The following is a 12,023-nucleotide window of genomic DNA, read 5'->3' as shown; positions in this document are numbered from 1 at the left end:
TTAGAAGCAGGATGGAGTCAGCTATGTCAGATTTCTCTCTCGGTCATAATTTTTGCAAAGGCGGTTTCATTGGAAGGAATCAATTATGCACTACAACTATGCTACTAATAGGACTGGTAGAAACTAAATTTCTCCACATCCTCTGTATATCTGTTATATTACACAGACTTACATTGTGTATTTGTTTATTTATAGTGCTGGTGAAAAAAGTCAGGCTCTGGATCCAGCAGTGTAATCTTTAACCTCTAAGGCTCTAAGTTTCATTGCAAAATGGGGATAATGGTGGCACCGACCTCAAAGTGCTCTGAAGATTGAATAGGAGAAACATATAAAGGACTCAGCTTTGTGCCAGGCCTATAGAGAGCCATCAGCAACCACTGGCCTTCATGATGCTAAGAATGTTAAAGCAACCTAAATATGGCCTGAGAAGGACTCTGTACTTCTGTATTTGAGTCCTGGTGGATGAACTGTAACCTAGCTTAATAGGCAGACTTTCATGCGTGTCCATGTGAAGAGATCACCAAACAGGCTTTGTGTGAGCAACATGGCTGTTTATTTCAGTTGGGTGCAGGTGGGCTGAGTCCGAAAAGAGAGTCAGCAAAGGGAGATGGATTATCATTAGTTCTTATAGGTTTTGGGATAGGTGGTGAAGTTAAGAGCAATGTTTTGCGGGCAGGGGTGCATCTCACAAAGTACATTCTCAAGGGTGGGGAGAATTACAAAGAAACTTCTTAAGGGTGGGGGAGATTACAAAGTACATTGATCAGTTAGGGTGGGGCAGGAACAAATCACAATGGTGGAATGTCATCAATTAAGGCTATTTTTACTTCTTTTGTGGATCTTCAGTTACTTCAGGCCATCTGGGTGTATACGTGCAAGTCACAGGGGATGCGATGGCTTGGCTTGGGCTCAGAGGCCTGACATTCCTGCCTTCTTATACTAGTAAGAAAAATAAAACAAAATAGTGTTGAAGTGTTGGGGTGGCGAAAATTTTTATGGGTGGTATGGAGAGAGAATGGGTGATGTTTCTCAGGGCTGCTTCAAGCAGGATTAGGGGCGGCGTGGGAACCTAAAGTGGGAGAGATTAAGCTGAAGGGAGGTCTTGTGGTAAGGGGTGATATTTTGGGGATGTAAGAAGAAACATTTGTCATATAGAATGATTGGTGATGGCCTGGATACGTTTTTGGATGAATTGAGAAACTAAATGGAATAAGAAAAGGAGAAAAACAGGTATAAAAGGTCTAAGAATTGGGAGGACCTAGGACATCTGATTAGAGAATGCCTAAGGGGATTCAGCGTAGTCCTGCCAGCAAAGATTATTTATTTACTTCAAGAGTTAAGAGTGGCAGTTTGGGGATAGCACAAGGAGATATCAGCTGTGATGGCTTGGGGAAACAGTGTAAACCGGCAGTGTAAACAAGAGCAGGGAATGTATGAGTAGTTGAGAATGGAGAATAGGAGTATGATTAGACCGAAAATAGTAGGGATGTCAAGTTTTTTGGGGGCACAGTCTAAGTTGGTCTGGTGTCTGGAATGAGACTGGGGCCTAATAAAAAGGAGCTCAAATGGGCTGTACCTTGTAGTAGTCCGAGGACAGGCCTGAATTCTGAGAAGCGAAAGTGGTAAAAGTATCGTCCAGTCCTTTTTAAGTTGGTGGCTGAGCTTGGTGAGGTGTGTTTTTAAAAGGCCTTTAGTCCGTTCTACTTTTCTTGAAGACGGAGGACCGTAAGGGATATAAAGGTTTCACTGAATACTAAGAGCCTGAAAAACTGCTTGGCTGATTTAACTAATAAAGGCTGGTCTCTTATCAGACTGTATAGAGGTGGGAAGGCTAAACTGAGGAATTATGTCTGACAGAAGGGAAGAAATGACTGTGGTGGCCTTCTCAGACCATGTAGGAAAGGCCTTTACTTATTCAGTGAAAGTGTCTATTTAGACTAAGAGGTATTTTAGTTTCCTGACTCCGGACATGTCGCGTAAAACTAATTTGCCAGTCCTGGGTGGGGGCAAATCCTCGAGCTTGATGTGTAGGGAAGGGAGGGGGGCTGAATAATCCCTGAGGAGTAGTAGAATAGCAGATGGAACACTGAGAAGTTATTTCCTTGAGGATAGATTTCTACAATGGAAAGGAAATGAGAGGTTCTGAGAGGCGGGCTCGTGGCTTGTGCTATAGCATAGCCTGCCTTTGCTGGTGTGTGGCGATTAGGCCTGGTGGAACTGCCATCAATAAATCAAGCTTGATCAGGGTGAGGAACAGGAAAGAAGGAAATATGGGGAAATGGGGTGAATGTCAGGTGGATCAGAGAGATACAGTCATGGGGGTCAGGTGTGGTATCAGGAATAATGTGGGAGGCCAGATTGAAGTCCGGGCCAGGAACAATGGTAATTGTGGGACTTAACAAAGAGTGAGTACAGCTGAAGGAGCCGGGGAGCAGAAAGTATGTGCGTCAGGTATGAGGAAGAAAATAGATTTTGGAAGTTATGAGAAATGTAGAGTGAGTTGAGCATAGTTTGTGATTTTTTAGAGCCTCTAAAAGTATTAAAGCAGCGGCAGCCGCTGCACGCAGACATGAGGGCTAGGCTAAAACAGTAAGGTCAAGTTGTTTGGACAGAAAGGCCACAGGGTGCGGTCCTGGCTCTTGTGTAAGAATTCTGACCGCACTAACCATGCCTAGGAAGGAAAGGAGTTGTTGTTTTGTAAGGGATTGAGGTTTGGGAGATTAATCGGACACGATCAGCAGGGAAAGCACGTGTGTTTTTATGAGAATTATGCCCAGATAGGTAACAGATGAGGATGAAATTTGGGCTTGACTGAAGTAATGGGGGCTGTCTGTGAAGCCTTGCGGCAGTACAGCCCAGGTAATTTGCTGAGCCAGGGGTCAGTCTAAGTGTCAGGGTCAGTCTAAGTGAAAGCAAAGAGAGGCTGGGATAAAGGGTGCAAAGGAATAGTAAAGAAAGCATGTTTGAGATCTAGAACAGAATAATGGGTAGTAGAGGGAGGTATTGAGGATAGGAGGGTATATGGGTTTGGCACCATGGGGTGGATAGGCAAAACAATTTGGTTGATAAGGCACAGATCCTGAACTAACTCATAAGCCTTGTCTGGTTTTAGGACAGGTAAAATGGGGGAATGATAAGGAGAGTTTATAGGCTTTAAAAGGCCGTGCTGTAGCAGTCGAGTGATAACAGGCTTTAATCCTTTTAAAGCATGCTGCGGGATGGGATATTGGCATTGAGCGGGGTAAGGGTGATTAGGTTTTAATGAGATGGTAAGGGGTGCATGATCGGTCGCCAAGGAGGAAGTAGAGGTATCCCATACTTGTGGGTTAAGGTGGGGGGATACAAGAGGAGGACACAAAGGAGGCTTTGGATTGGGAAGAAGGGCGGCAATGAGATGTGGCTGTAGTCCAGGAATGGTAAGGGAAGCAGATAATTTAAAGTGTCTCAGCCTAATAAGGGAACTGGGCAGGTGGGGATAACTAAAAAGGAGTGCTTAAAAGAGTATTGTCTAAGTTGGCACCAGAGCTGGGGAGTTTTAAGAGGTTTAGAAGCCTGGCAGTCAATACCCACAACAGTTATGGAGGCAAGGGAAACAGGTCCTTGAAAAGAAGGTAATGTGGAGTGGGTAGCCTCCGTATTGATTAAGAAGGGGACGGACTTACCCTCCACTGTGAGAGTTACCTAAAGCTCGGCGTCCGTGATGGTCTACGGGGCTTCCGAGGTGATCAGGCAGCGTCAGTCTTCAGCCGCTAAGCCAAGAAGGAGTCAGTCGGAGAGCCTTGGGCCAGAGTTCCAGGGGCTCTGGGAGTGGCTGCCAGGTGAGTTGAACAGTCTGATTTCCAGTGGGGTCCCGCAGAGATGGGACACAGCTTAGGAGGAATCCTGGGCTGCAGGCATTCCTTGGCCTGGTGGTCAGATTTCTGGCACTTGTAGCAAGCTCCTGGGGGAGGAGGTTCTGGAGGAATGCCTGGCTGCTGCGGTTCAGGCGTTTGGAAGTTCTTGTGTGCTGGAGATGTGGCTGGGGTTTGTCTCACAGTGGAGGCAAGGAATTGCAACTTTTTTTTTTTATTATTGTACACCTTGAAGGTGAGGTTAATTAAGTCCTGTTGTGGGGTTTGAGGGCTAGATTCCAATTTTTGGAGTTTTATTTAATGTCGGGAGCAGATTGGGTAATAAAATGCATATTGAGAATAAGATGGCCTTTTGACCTTTTAGGGTCTAGGGCTGTAAAGCGTCTCAGGGTTGCTGCCAAACGAGCCGTGAACTGGGCTGGATTTTTATATTTGATGAAAAAGAGCCTAAATGCTATCTGATTTGGGATAAAGGAAAAGGAGCATTAACCTTGACTATGCCTTTAGCTCCAGCCACCTTTTTAAGAGTAAATTGCTGGGCAGGTGGGGGAGGGCTAGTCACAGAACGAAACTGTAAGCCAGACCAGGTGTGAGGAGGGGAGGCGATAAAAAAAATTACAGGGTGGAGGAGCGGAGGCTGAGGAAGAATTGGGACCTAGCTTGGGTTGGCGAGGAGGGGAGAGGTCAGATGGGTCTGTAGAAAAGGAAGATTAGAAAGACTCAGCGATGCTTGGGGTTGGGACTGAGGGGACAGCCGGGAGGGAAAGAAAGAAGATTTGGGATGAGTTGCACTGAGCACAGAGACTAGGAAGGGACTGATGTGTAAAAGAATGCCTGGATGTCAGGCACCTCAGACAACTTGCCCATTTTACAACAAGAATTATTTAGATCTTGTAGGATGGAAAAATTGAAAGTGCTGTTTTCCGGCTATTTGGAACTACTGTCGAGTTTGTATTGGGGTAAAGTGGTATTGCAGAAGAAAATAAGGCATTTAGGTTTTAGGTCAGGTGTGAGTTGAAGAGGTTTTAAGTTTTTGAGAGCACAGGCTAAGGGAGAAGAAGGAGGAATGGAAGGTGGAAGCTTGCCCATAGTGAAGGAGGCAAGCCCAGAGAAAAGAGTAGAGACACGGAGAAGGGGTGGGGGGGTTCTTGCCCTCCAGAAAAGCAGAGAAGCGGTGGGAGCATGAAAACAAGGGATTGGGGTGCAGAGATAAGAGGTTGGGGTGTGGAAATAAGCGATTGGGGGGTTCTTGCCCCCTAGGAAAGCGGGACTTGCCGCTAAAGGTGAAGGAGAAGGGGTCAAGGGGTACTTGCCCCTGCCCCAGGAAAGCGGGGCTTGCCGCTAAGGGTGAAGGAGAAGGGGTTGAGGGGTACTTGCCCCTGCCCCAGGAAAGGCAGAGAAGGGGTAGAGACAAGGAGAGAAGGGGTTGGGGTACTTGCCCCTTCCCCAGAAAAGTGGGACTTGCCGCTAAGGGTGAAGGACCAAGGCAGGCGTCCCTGCGTGGTCTGATACCCTTGAAACGTGGGTGTACAATCAGAGAGGCGTTCCTGCAATGATTAAACAGCAAGGGAAGGCTGCCTTCCCAGTCCGTGACCGGCGCCGGAGTTTTGGGTCCACGGATAAAATGTGTCTCCTTTGTCTCTACCAGAAAATGAAAGGAATTGAAATTAAGAGAAGGGAGAGATTGAAGTGTGGCACCAAGATTGAAAGGAGAAAGAGGTTGAGGGATACTGAGGGAGGTTGGAGAAGAGAGTAAAAAGAGGCCGCTTACCGGATTTGAAATTGGTGAGATGTTTCTTGGGCTGGTCGGTCTGAGGACCTGAGGTCGTAGGTGAATCTTTCTCATGGAGCAAAGAGCAGGAGGACGGGGGATTGATCTCCCAAGGGAGGTCCCTCGATCCGAGTCACGGCACAAAATTTCATGCGCGTCTGTGTGAAGAGACCACCAAACAGGCTTTGTGTGAGCAACATGGCAGTTTATTTCACCTGGGTGCAAGTGGGCTGAGTCCGAAAAGAGAGTCAGCGAAGGGAGATGGATTATCATTAGTTCTTATAGGTTTTGGGATAGGCGGTGAAGTTAAGAGCAATGTTTTGCGGGCAGGGGTGCATCTCACAAAGTACATTCTCAAGGGTGGGGAGAATTACAAAGAAACTTCTTAAGGGTGGGGGAGATTACAAAGTACATTGATCAGTTAGGGTGGGGCAGGAACAAATCACAATGGTGGAATGTCATCAATTAAGGCTATTTTTACTTCTTTTGTGGATCTTAGTTACTTCAGGCCATCTGGGTGTATACATGCAAGTCACAGGGGATGCGATGGCTTGGCTTGGGCTCAGAGACCTGACACAGACAAAATTGAAAACCTAACTTAGTGGTATGCAGTAACAATAGCTATGTCCTGGCCAATCCCAGTGGCCATACTTCAATTCATATACTGCTGAGCATTCAAACTGTGTTCAAATAAGGCATACACCGAGCTGTAACCAATCCAGCCATTCTGTACCTCACTTCCAATTTCTGTACGTCATTTCCCTTTTTCTTGCCTATAAAGCTTCTTCTATCACGTGACTGTGCTGGAGCCTCTGTGAATCTGCTGTGATTCTGGGGGCTGCCCAGAATCACAAATTCACAAATCGTTCATTGCTCAAGTTAAACTCCTTTAAATTTAATTTGGCTGAAATTCTTCTTTTATCAAGAATTAATGTGGTCTTTGCTCTACCAGTTACTACACATTCAAAGTTTGTAAAATACTTTCAGCTTTTGTTAGGTTAAAATCCCATACTGACTCAACTGAAGGACATAGATCAAAAATGGAAATGCCATTTGATAAATGTGCTTGTCTAAAATTCATGAAATGCTAAAAATTAACTTCTTAAAAATCCGACATTTCTTTGTGACTAGATTCAGAAATTCACCTAAGGTAGAATAAAGACCTCTAGAAAGGTAAAGGACCCAGGGAATATTTTTTTTTCTTTCTTTTTCTTTTTTTCAGATGAAGTCTCACTCTTGTCCCCCAGGCTAGAGTGCAATGGCACAATCTCGGCTCACTGCCACCTCCGCCTCCCGGGTTCAAGCAATTCTCCTGCCTCAGCCTCCTGTGTAGCTGGGATTACAGGCACCTGCCACCACACCCAGCTAATTTTTGTATTTGAAGTGGAGACAGGGTTTCACCATGTTGGCCAGGCTTGTCTTGAACTCCTGACCCCAGGTGATCCGCCTGCCTTGGCCTCCCAAAGTGCTGGGATTACAGGCATGAGCCACTGCGCCCAGCCTCCTGCCCCTAAATCTTTTGAAGAACACTGCAGCTTTCCCATTTTCTTTACACCTATACTCCCTAATACCATTATTTGCTTGTACACATAGCTATCCTATTTTTTTTAATTAAAAGGTAAACCTCTACTGCTCCCATATTTGAACCAATAGGTTCTTGGATATTCTGTGTAAAGTCTATATCAATTTCCTTCTTAATAAAATATGAATCTGGGCTTCTAAGGCAAATAGTGGTGGGCTACTCTCCTGTTAGTGGCACCTCATGGAAAAATTTTCTAAGGACAAAGTAAATGAATCAAGGTCGTCAACAGTTTTACTGATCTTTACTCATCTTTTGATGCCATGGACTGGTACCAAGTATGAGCTAAGCTCTTTGAATTCAAAACATAACCCCAGCTATTGATTTTAATAGAGAACTAGCTCCTTATCATTAAACGTGTGAGGGTCTGTGGGAACCTTGTTTATATGGGTCTGATAACAGTGCTTACTGGAATTATAAGAGGCATGCCCTGACCCCCTGCACACAAAGAGTTTCAGATTACTTTTGGGTAAATTGAATGCATAAAGAAGAAAACAATAAGCATTCCTCCATGCACAGGCAACATGATTCATTGCTGCATAACAGTAATTATAACACAGCCTGGCCTTGCTGTCTATTTATAGTACTATCAGAAATAAGAACTGGAGCTCAATGTTTTCAAAACAAAAGCTATAATTTTTGAAAATGACTTTTAACATTATATTTGAGAATACAACTTTCTCAGTTAACTAAGGGTACATTTTACAGTACCAAAAGTACTGTAAAAGAAGTTATATTAATTAGATTTTATCCTTCTGAGAGTACTTTAGTGGGAATTATTTTAATGGCATGAGAGATTTGCTAACACTGATTCTGAATTTTTTTAAATGAAAATAGGTCTGGGACAGTGTTTCTCAATCTTGGGTTATGAGTAGACCGTCTTTTAAAATGTATAAACTATGTTATATTGAATACATACAAAAGAATATATATAATTTATAAGCAAGGTATGAAGTGTGTGCATGCGTGTGTGTGTGTGTGTGTGTGTGTGTTTTCAAGAGAGGATCTCATTCTGTCACCCAGGCTGGAATGCAGTGGTACAATCATGGAGGCTGCTCACTGCAGCCTCCAACTCCTGGGCTTAAGCAAGCTTCTCCTCTCAGCTTTCTGAGTAATTAGGACTACAGGCATGTGCCACCTTGCCGGCTAATTTTTATTTTCGTAGAGATGGGGTCTCACTATGTTGCTTAGACTGGTCTCAAACTCTTGGCCTGAAGTGATCCTCCTTTCTTGGCCTCCCAAAGTGTTGGGATTACAGGAATGAACCACCATGCCCAGCCAATGTTTTTTAAATGAAACTATCACCTAGCTTAAGAAGTAGGACATGGTGACACAATGATGAAACCCACTGTGGACTCCCTTTCTTCCACTCCAACCCCCTGAAGAATCCACTAGCCAGTTTTGTGCTTAGCTTTACTTTGTATTTTCAAAAATACTTTTACCACCTATGAACCTATCACTAAACAACATACTGTTCAAATTTACTTTATAAAAATTGCTTTATACACTCTGTAATAGTCTACAGCTTGCTTTCTTAACTCAATTTTGTTGCTATAACTCATTCCTGCTGTTCCTTATAGTTCTCGTTTGTTTGTTTCAACTGCTCTATAATATTCCATTGTGTGAATATACTTCAATAGATTGAGCTAGTCTTCTGCCTACAGACATTTTGATTATTTCATGTTTTTTCACTATGATGATGCTGCCATGACCATTTTTTAACATTGAAAGTTATTTTTTTCTGAGATACTTCATCAGTGCTTTAGATTCTAGCTATTTCCATAGGTGTACAGTGGCATCTCATTTTTAAAAAACATGCAATTTCCAATTGCCATATGAGATTGAGCTTATTTTCATAATATTTTTGCATATGCTTATTTGCTACCTGAATATCTTTTTTCTTGAGGTGTCTTCTGATGCCCATTTTTGTTAAATTGAGTATTCATTTTCTTATTGTTGAGTTTTCAGAGTTCTCTATGTGTTTTAGATACAAGTCCTATGTCACACGTGTGTTTTGCAAAGGTTTTCTCCCAGTCTGTAATTTGCCTTTTCATTCTCTTAGCTGTGTCTTTTACACGGCGGAAGTTTTACATTTTAATGAAGCCCAACTTATCAATTTGTTTTCTTTCATGGATTATGCTTATGGTAGTATATCTAAGAACCCATTGCTAAACCCAAGTTCACCTAGATTGACTCCTATGTTACCTTCCAGAGGTTTTATAGTTTTGCATTTTACATTAGGCCTATGATTCATTTTAAGCTAATGTTTGTGAAAAGTGTAAGGTCTTTGTCTGGATTCATTTTGTCACATGCAGATGTGCAGTTGTTCCGGCACCATTTGTTGAAAAAAACTGTTTTTTTTTTTTTCTCAATTGAACTGTCGTTGCTCCTTTGACCAGGGTCAGTTGATTATATTTGTGTGTGTCTGTTCTTGAGCTCTCTATTCTGTTTTTTGGTCTGTTTATTCTTATGCCAATATCACACTGTTTTGACTACTGTGCTTTATAATAAGTCTTGAAATCAAGTAATGCCAGTCCTCTGAGTTTGTTCTATTTCTTTAATATTATGTTGGCTATTCTGAGTCTTTTGCCTTTCCAGATAAACTTTATAATTAGTTTATCAATAACCACAAAATAACTTGCTGGGATTTTGATTTGGATTGCATTAAACCTATAGATCAAGTTGGGAAGAACTGGTATCTTAGTACTGTCAAAACTTCTCATCCATGGGCATAGAATATCTCTCTATTAATTTAGATCTTCTTTGATTTATTTTTTTAAAAATCAGAGTTCTTGTGGTTAAAATTTTGCTATGAACTCACTTTCTTTAACAGATACAGAACTATCCAGTTTATCTACTTCTTGACTGACATTTGATAGTTTCTGACTTTCCAGGGATTTATTAATTTTATATAAATTGTCAAATTTATTGGTATAAAATTGTTCATAATATTCCTTTATTATATTTTTAATATGTGCAGATTGTGTAGTGATGCCCCTTCTTTCATTCGTGATGTTGAATATTTGTGTTATCACACCCCCAACCCCTGTACTGATTAATCTATCTAGAGGTACATCAATTTTATTTATCTCCTCAATGTACCAGCTTTGTGTTGCATTTACTTTCTGTGTTCTTTATCTGTCTTCTATTTCATTGATTTCTGCTCTGATTGTTACTATTTTCTTTCTTCTGCTTACTTTGTGTTTCATTAATCTTCTTTTTCTAGTTTTTTAAGGTGAGAGCTGAGGTCATGGTTTTGAATCCTATCTTATTTTCTAACATAGGTGGTGAGTGCTATAATGTTTCCCCTAATTATTGCTTTAGCAGAATCCCAAAACATTTGATATGTTGTGCCTTCCTTTCCATTCAGCTTAAAATACTTACTAGGAGAAGCACTTGCAAAATGGTAAAGTTAGTACTTCTCAAAATCTGCCCCTTTGTAAAAACAATGAGATCACTGGCAAAAATTGTCAAAATTCAGAATTCTGGCAATTAACCAAAGGCTTGCAACAATCTAAGTTGTGTTTATTCAAGAACATCAGATGAACCTCAGTAAGAGCAGTGACCTTTGTGGAGTGACCCTGTCCCCATCCCTTGCTCTATAGCTCCATGGTAGCCTTGAAAACCTATAGCCTTTCACTATAGTAGCTATGAAAACCAGCAGCCTAGCAGCCACGGCAATGGGCAGAATGGATTTGGAGCTCCCCCCAAAAGCCCCATGCCCAGAGAATTGTCATATTTGATATCTCTGGAAGCTCCCTGGAAAAGCTCCATTCTCAAAGCTTGTCTTTATTTTACCTCACTGAGAGCATGTTCCATGTAAACAATCTTTTCACCAGAGCATTTGTAAAAATCAATGAATAGCAATGGTTTAACATCACCACTGCTGGAGGCAGCATAAGGCTGATCAAAAATCTTGAGAGGAAAAACTGGGGAGTGAGATATCCATAAAGGGCTTTGAAAAATTCCAACATATTTCTGAGATTCTAGGAGGCCACATGCATGCTTAGGGTTGTGTGCATACCCAGGAAAGAATTGAGAAGGCTCCAGTTTCTCACCTCAGGCTGATCTTGAGGCTCTGTGCAAAATTTGGTTTTAGAGAGGCTAAAATTCATCTTTTGGAAGATTAAAGCAAAGTTGTCAATTGCCTGCCAGATCACTGAAGGCATACCTCAACATACACCTTAGCCATTTGGCAAAGGTTGGAAGACTTACTGGTTCAAGTTCCTTAAGGAAATCTCTATCCAACCATTACCCAACCACTAAGCTAACTACAGAGACTTCAGTGGTTACATGCAAAAAATATAGACCTTATAGAATTATGTAGAAAAGACACTAAGCAAACAAACAGCAGCAGCAACAATAACAGTAACAAACAACCCCACACTGGGAGAAGGGGAATCTGATTACCAAAGTTGCTACAATTTATTATGTAAAATGTCCAGTTTTCAAGAACAACAAAAAATGAGACATGCAAAGAAGCATGATGATATGGCTCCCAAAAAGGGGAAAAACAGCCAATAGAGACTGTCCCTGAGGAAACCCAGATGTTGGACTTACGAGACAAACAGTTTAAACATGTTCAAAGAACTAACGGAAACTATGTCTAAGGAATTAAAGGTAATTATGATGTCTCATCAAATATCAATACATAGAAACTATTTTAAAAACTAGCTATTTCAAAGTATAAAAAAACTGAAATTAAAATTTAGTAGAAGAGTTCAACAGCATATTGAGTTAGCAGAAGAAAGAATAAGAAAAATTGAAGATATGTCAATTGAGATGATCTAGTCTAAGGTACAAGAGAAAAAAAAAGAATAGA

The 12,023-nt window shown here is 41.8% G+C and overlaps 1 long non-coding RNA gene across 1 annotated transcript in view; it reads right to left on the bottom strand.

Annotated features, from left to right (window-relative positions):
• Positions 1-553: 553 nt before the first annotated feature.
• Positions 554-12,023, bottom strand: part of LOC129038665 (uncharacterized) — a 96,731-nt gene continuing 85,261 nt past the window's right edge. The window contains exons 2-3 of the long non-coding RNA XR_008503199.2: positions 5,623-5,780; positions 554-939 (exon numbers count right to left, since the gene is read on the bottom strand). This is a non-coding gene — a long non-coding RNA (uncharacterized LOC129038665). The remainder of the gene's footprint in view (positions 940-5,622; positions 5,781-12,023) is intronic.

This window comes from Pongo pygmaeus, chromosome 5 (genome assembly GCF_028885625.2).
Source record: "Pongo pygmaeus isolate AG05252 chromosome 5, NHGRI_mPonPyg2-v2.0_pri, whole genome shotgun sequence".
Lineage (NCBI taxonomy): Eukaryota > Metazoa > Chordata > Mammalia > Primates > Hominidae > Pongo > Pongo pygmaeus.
The sequence above is the reverse complement of the archived record's forward strand: the minus strand, read 5'-3'. Positions and strand labels throughout refer to the sequence as shown.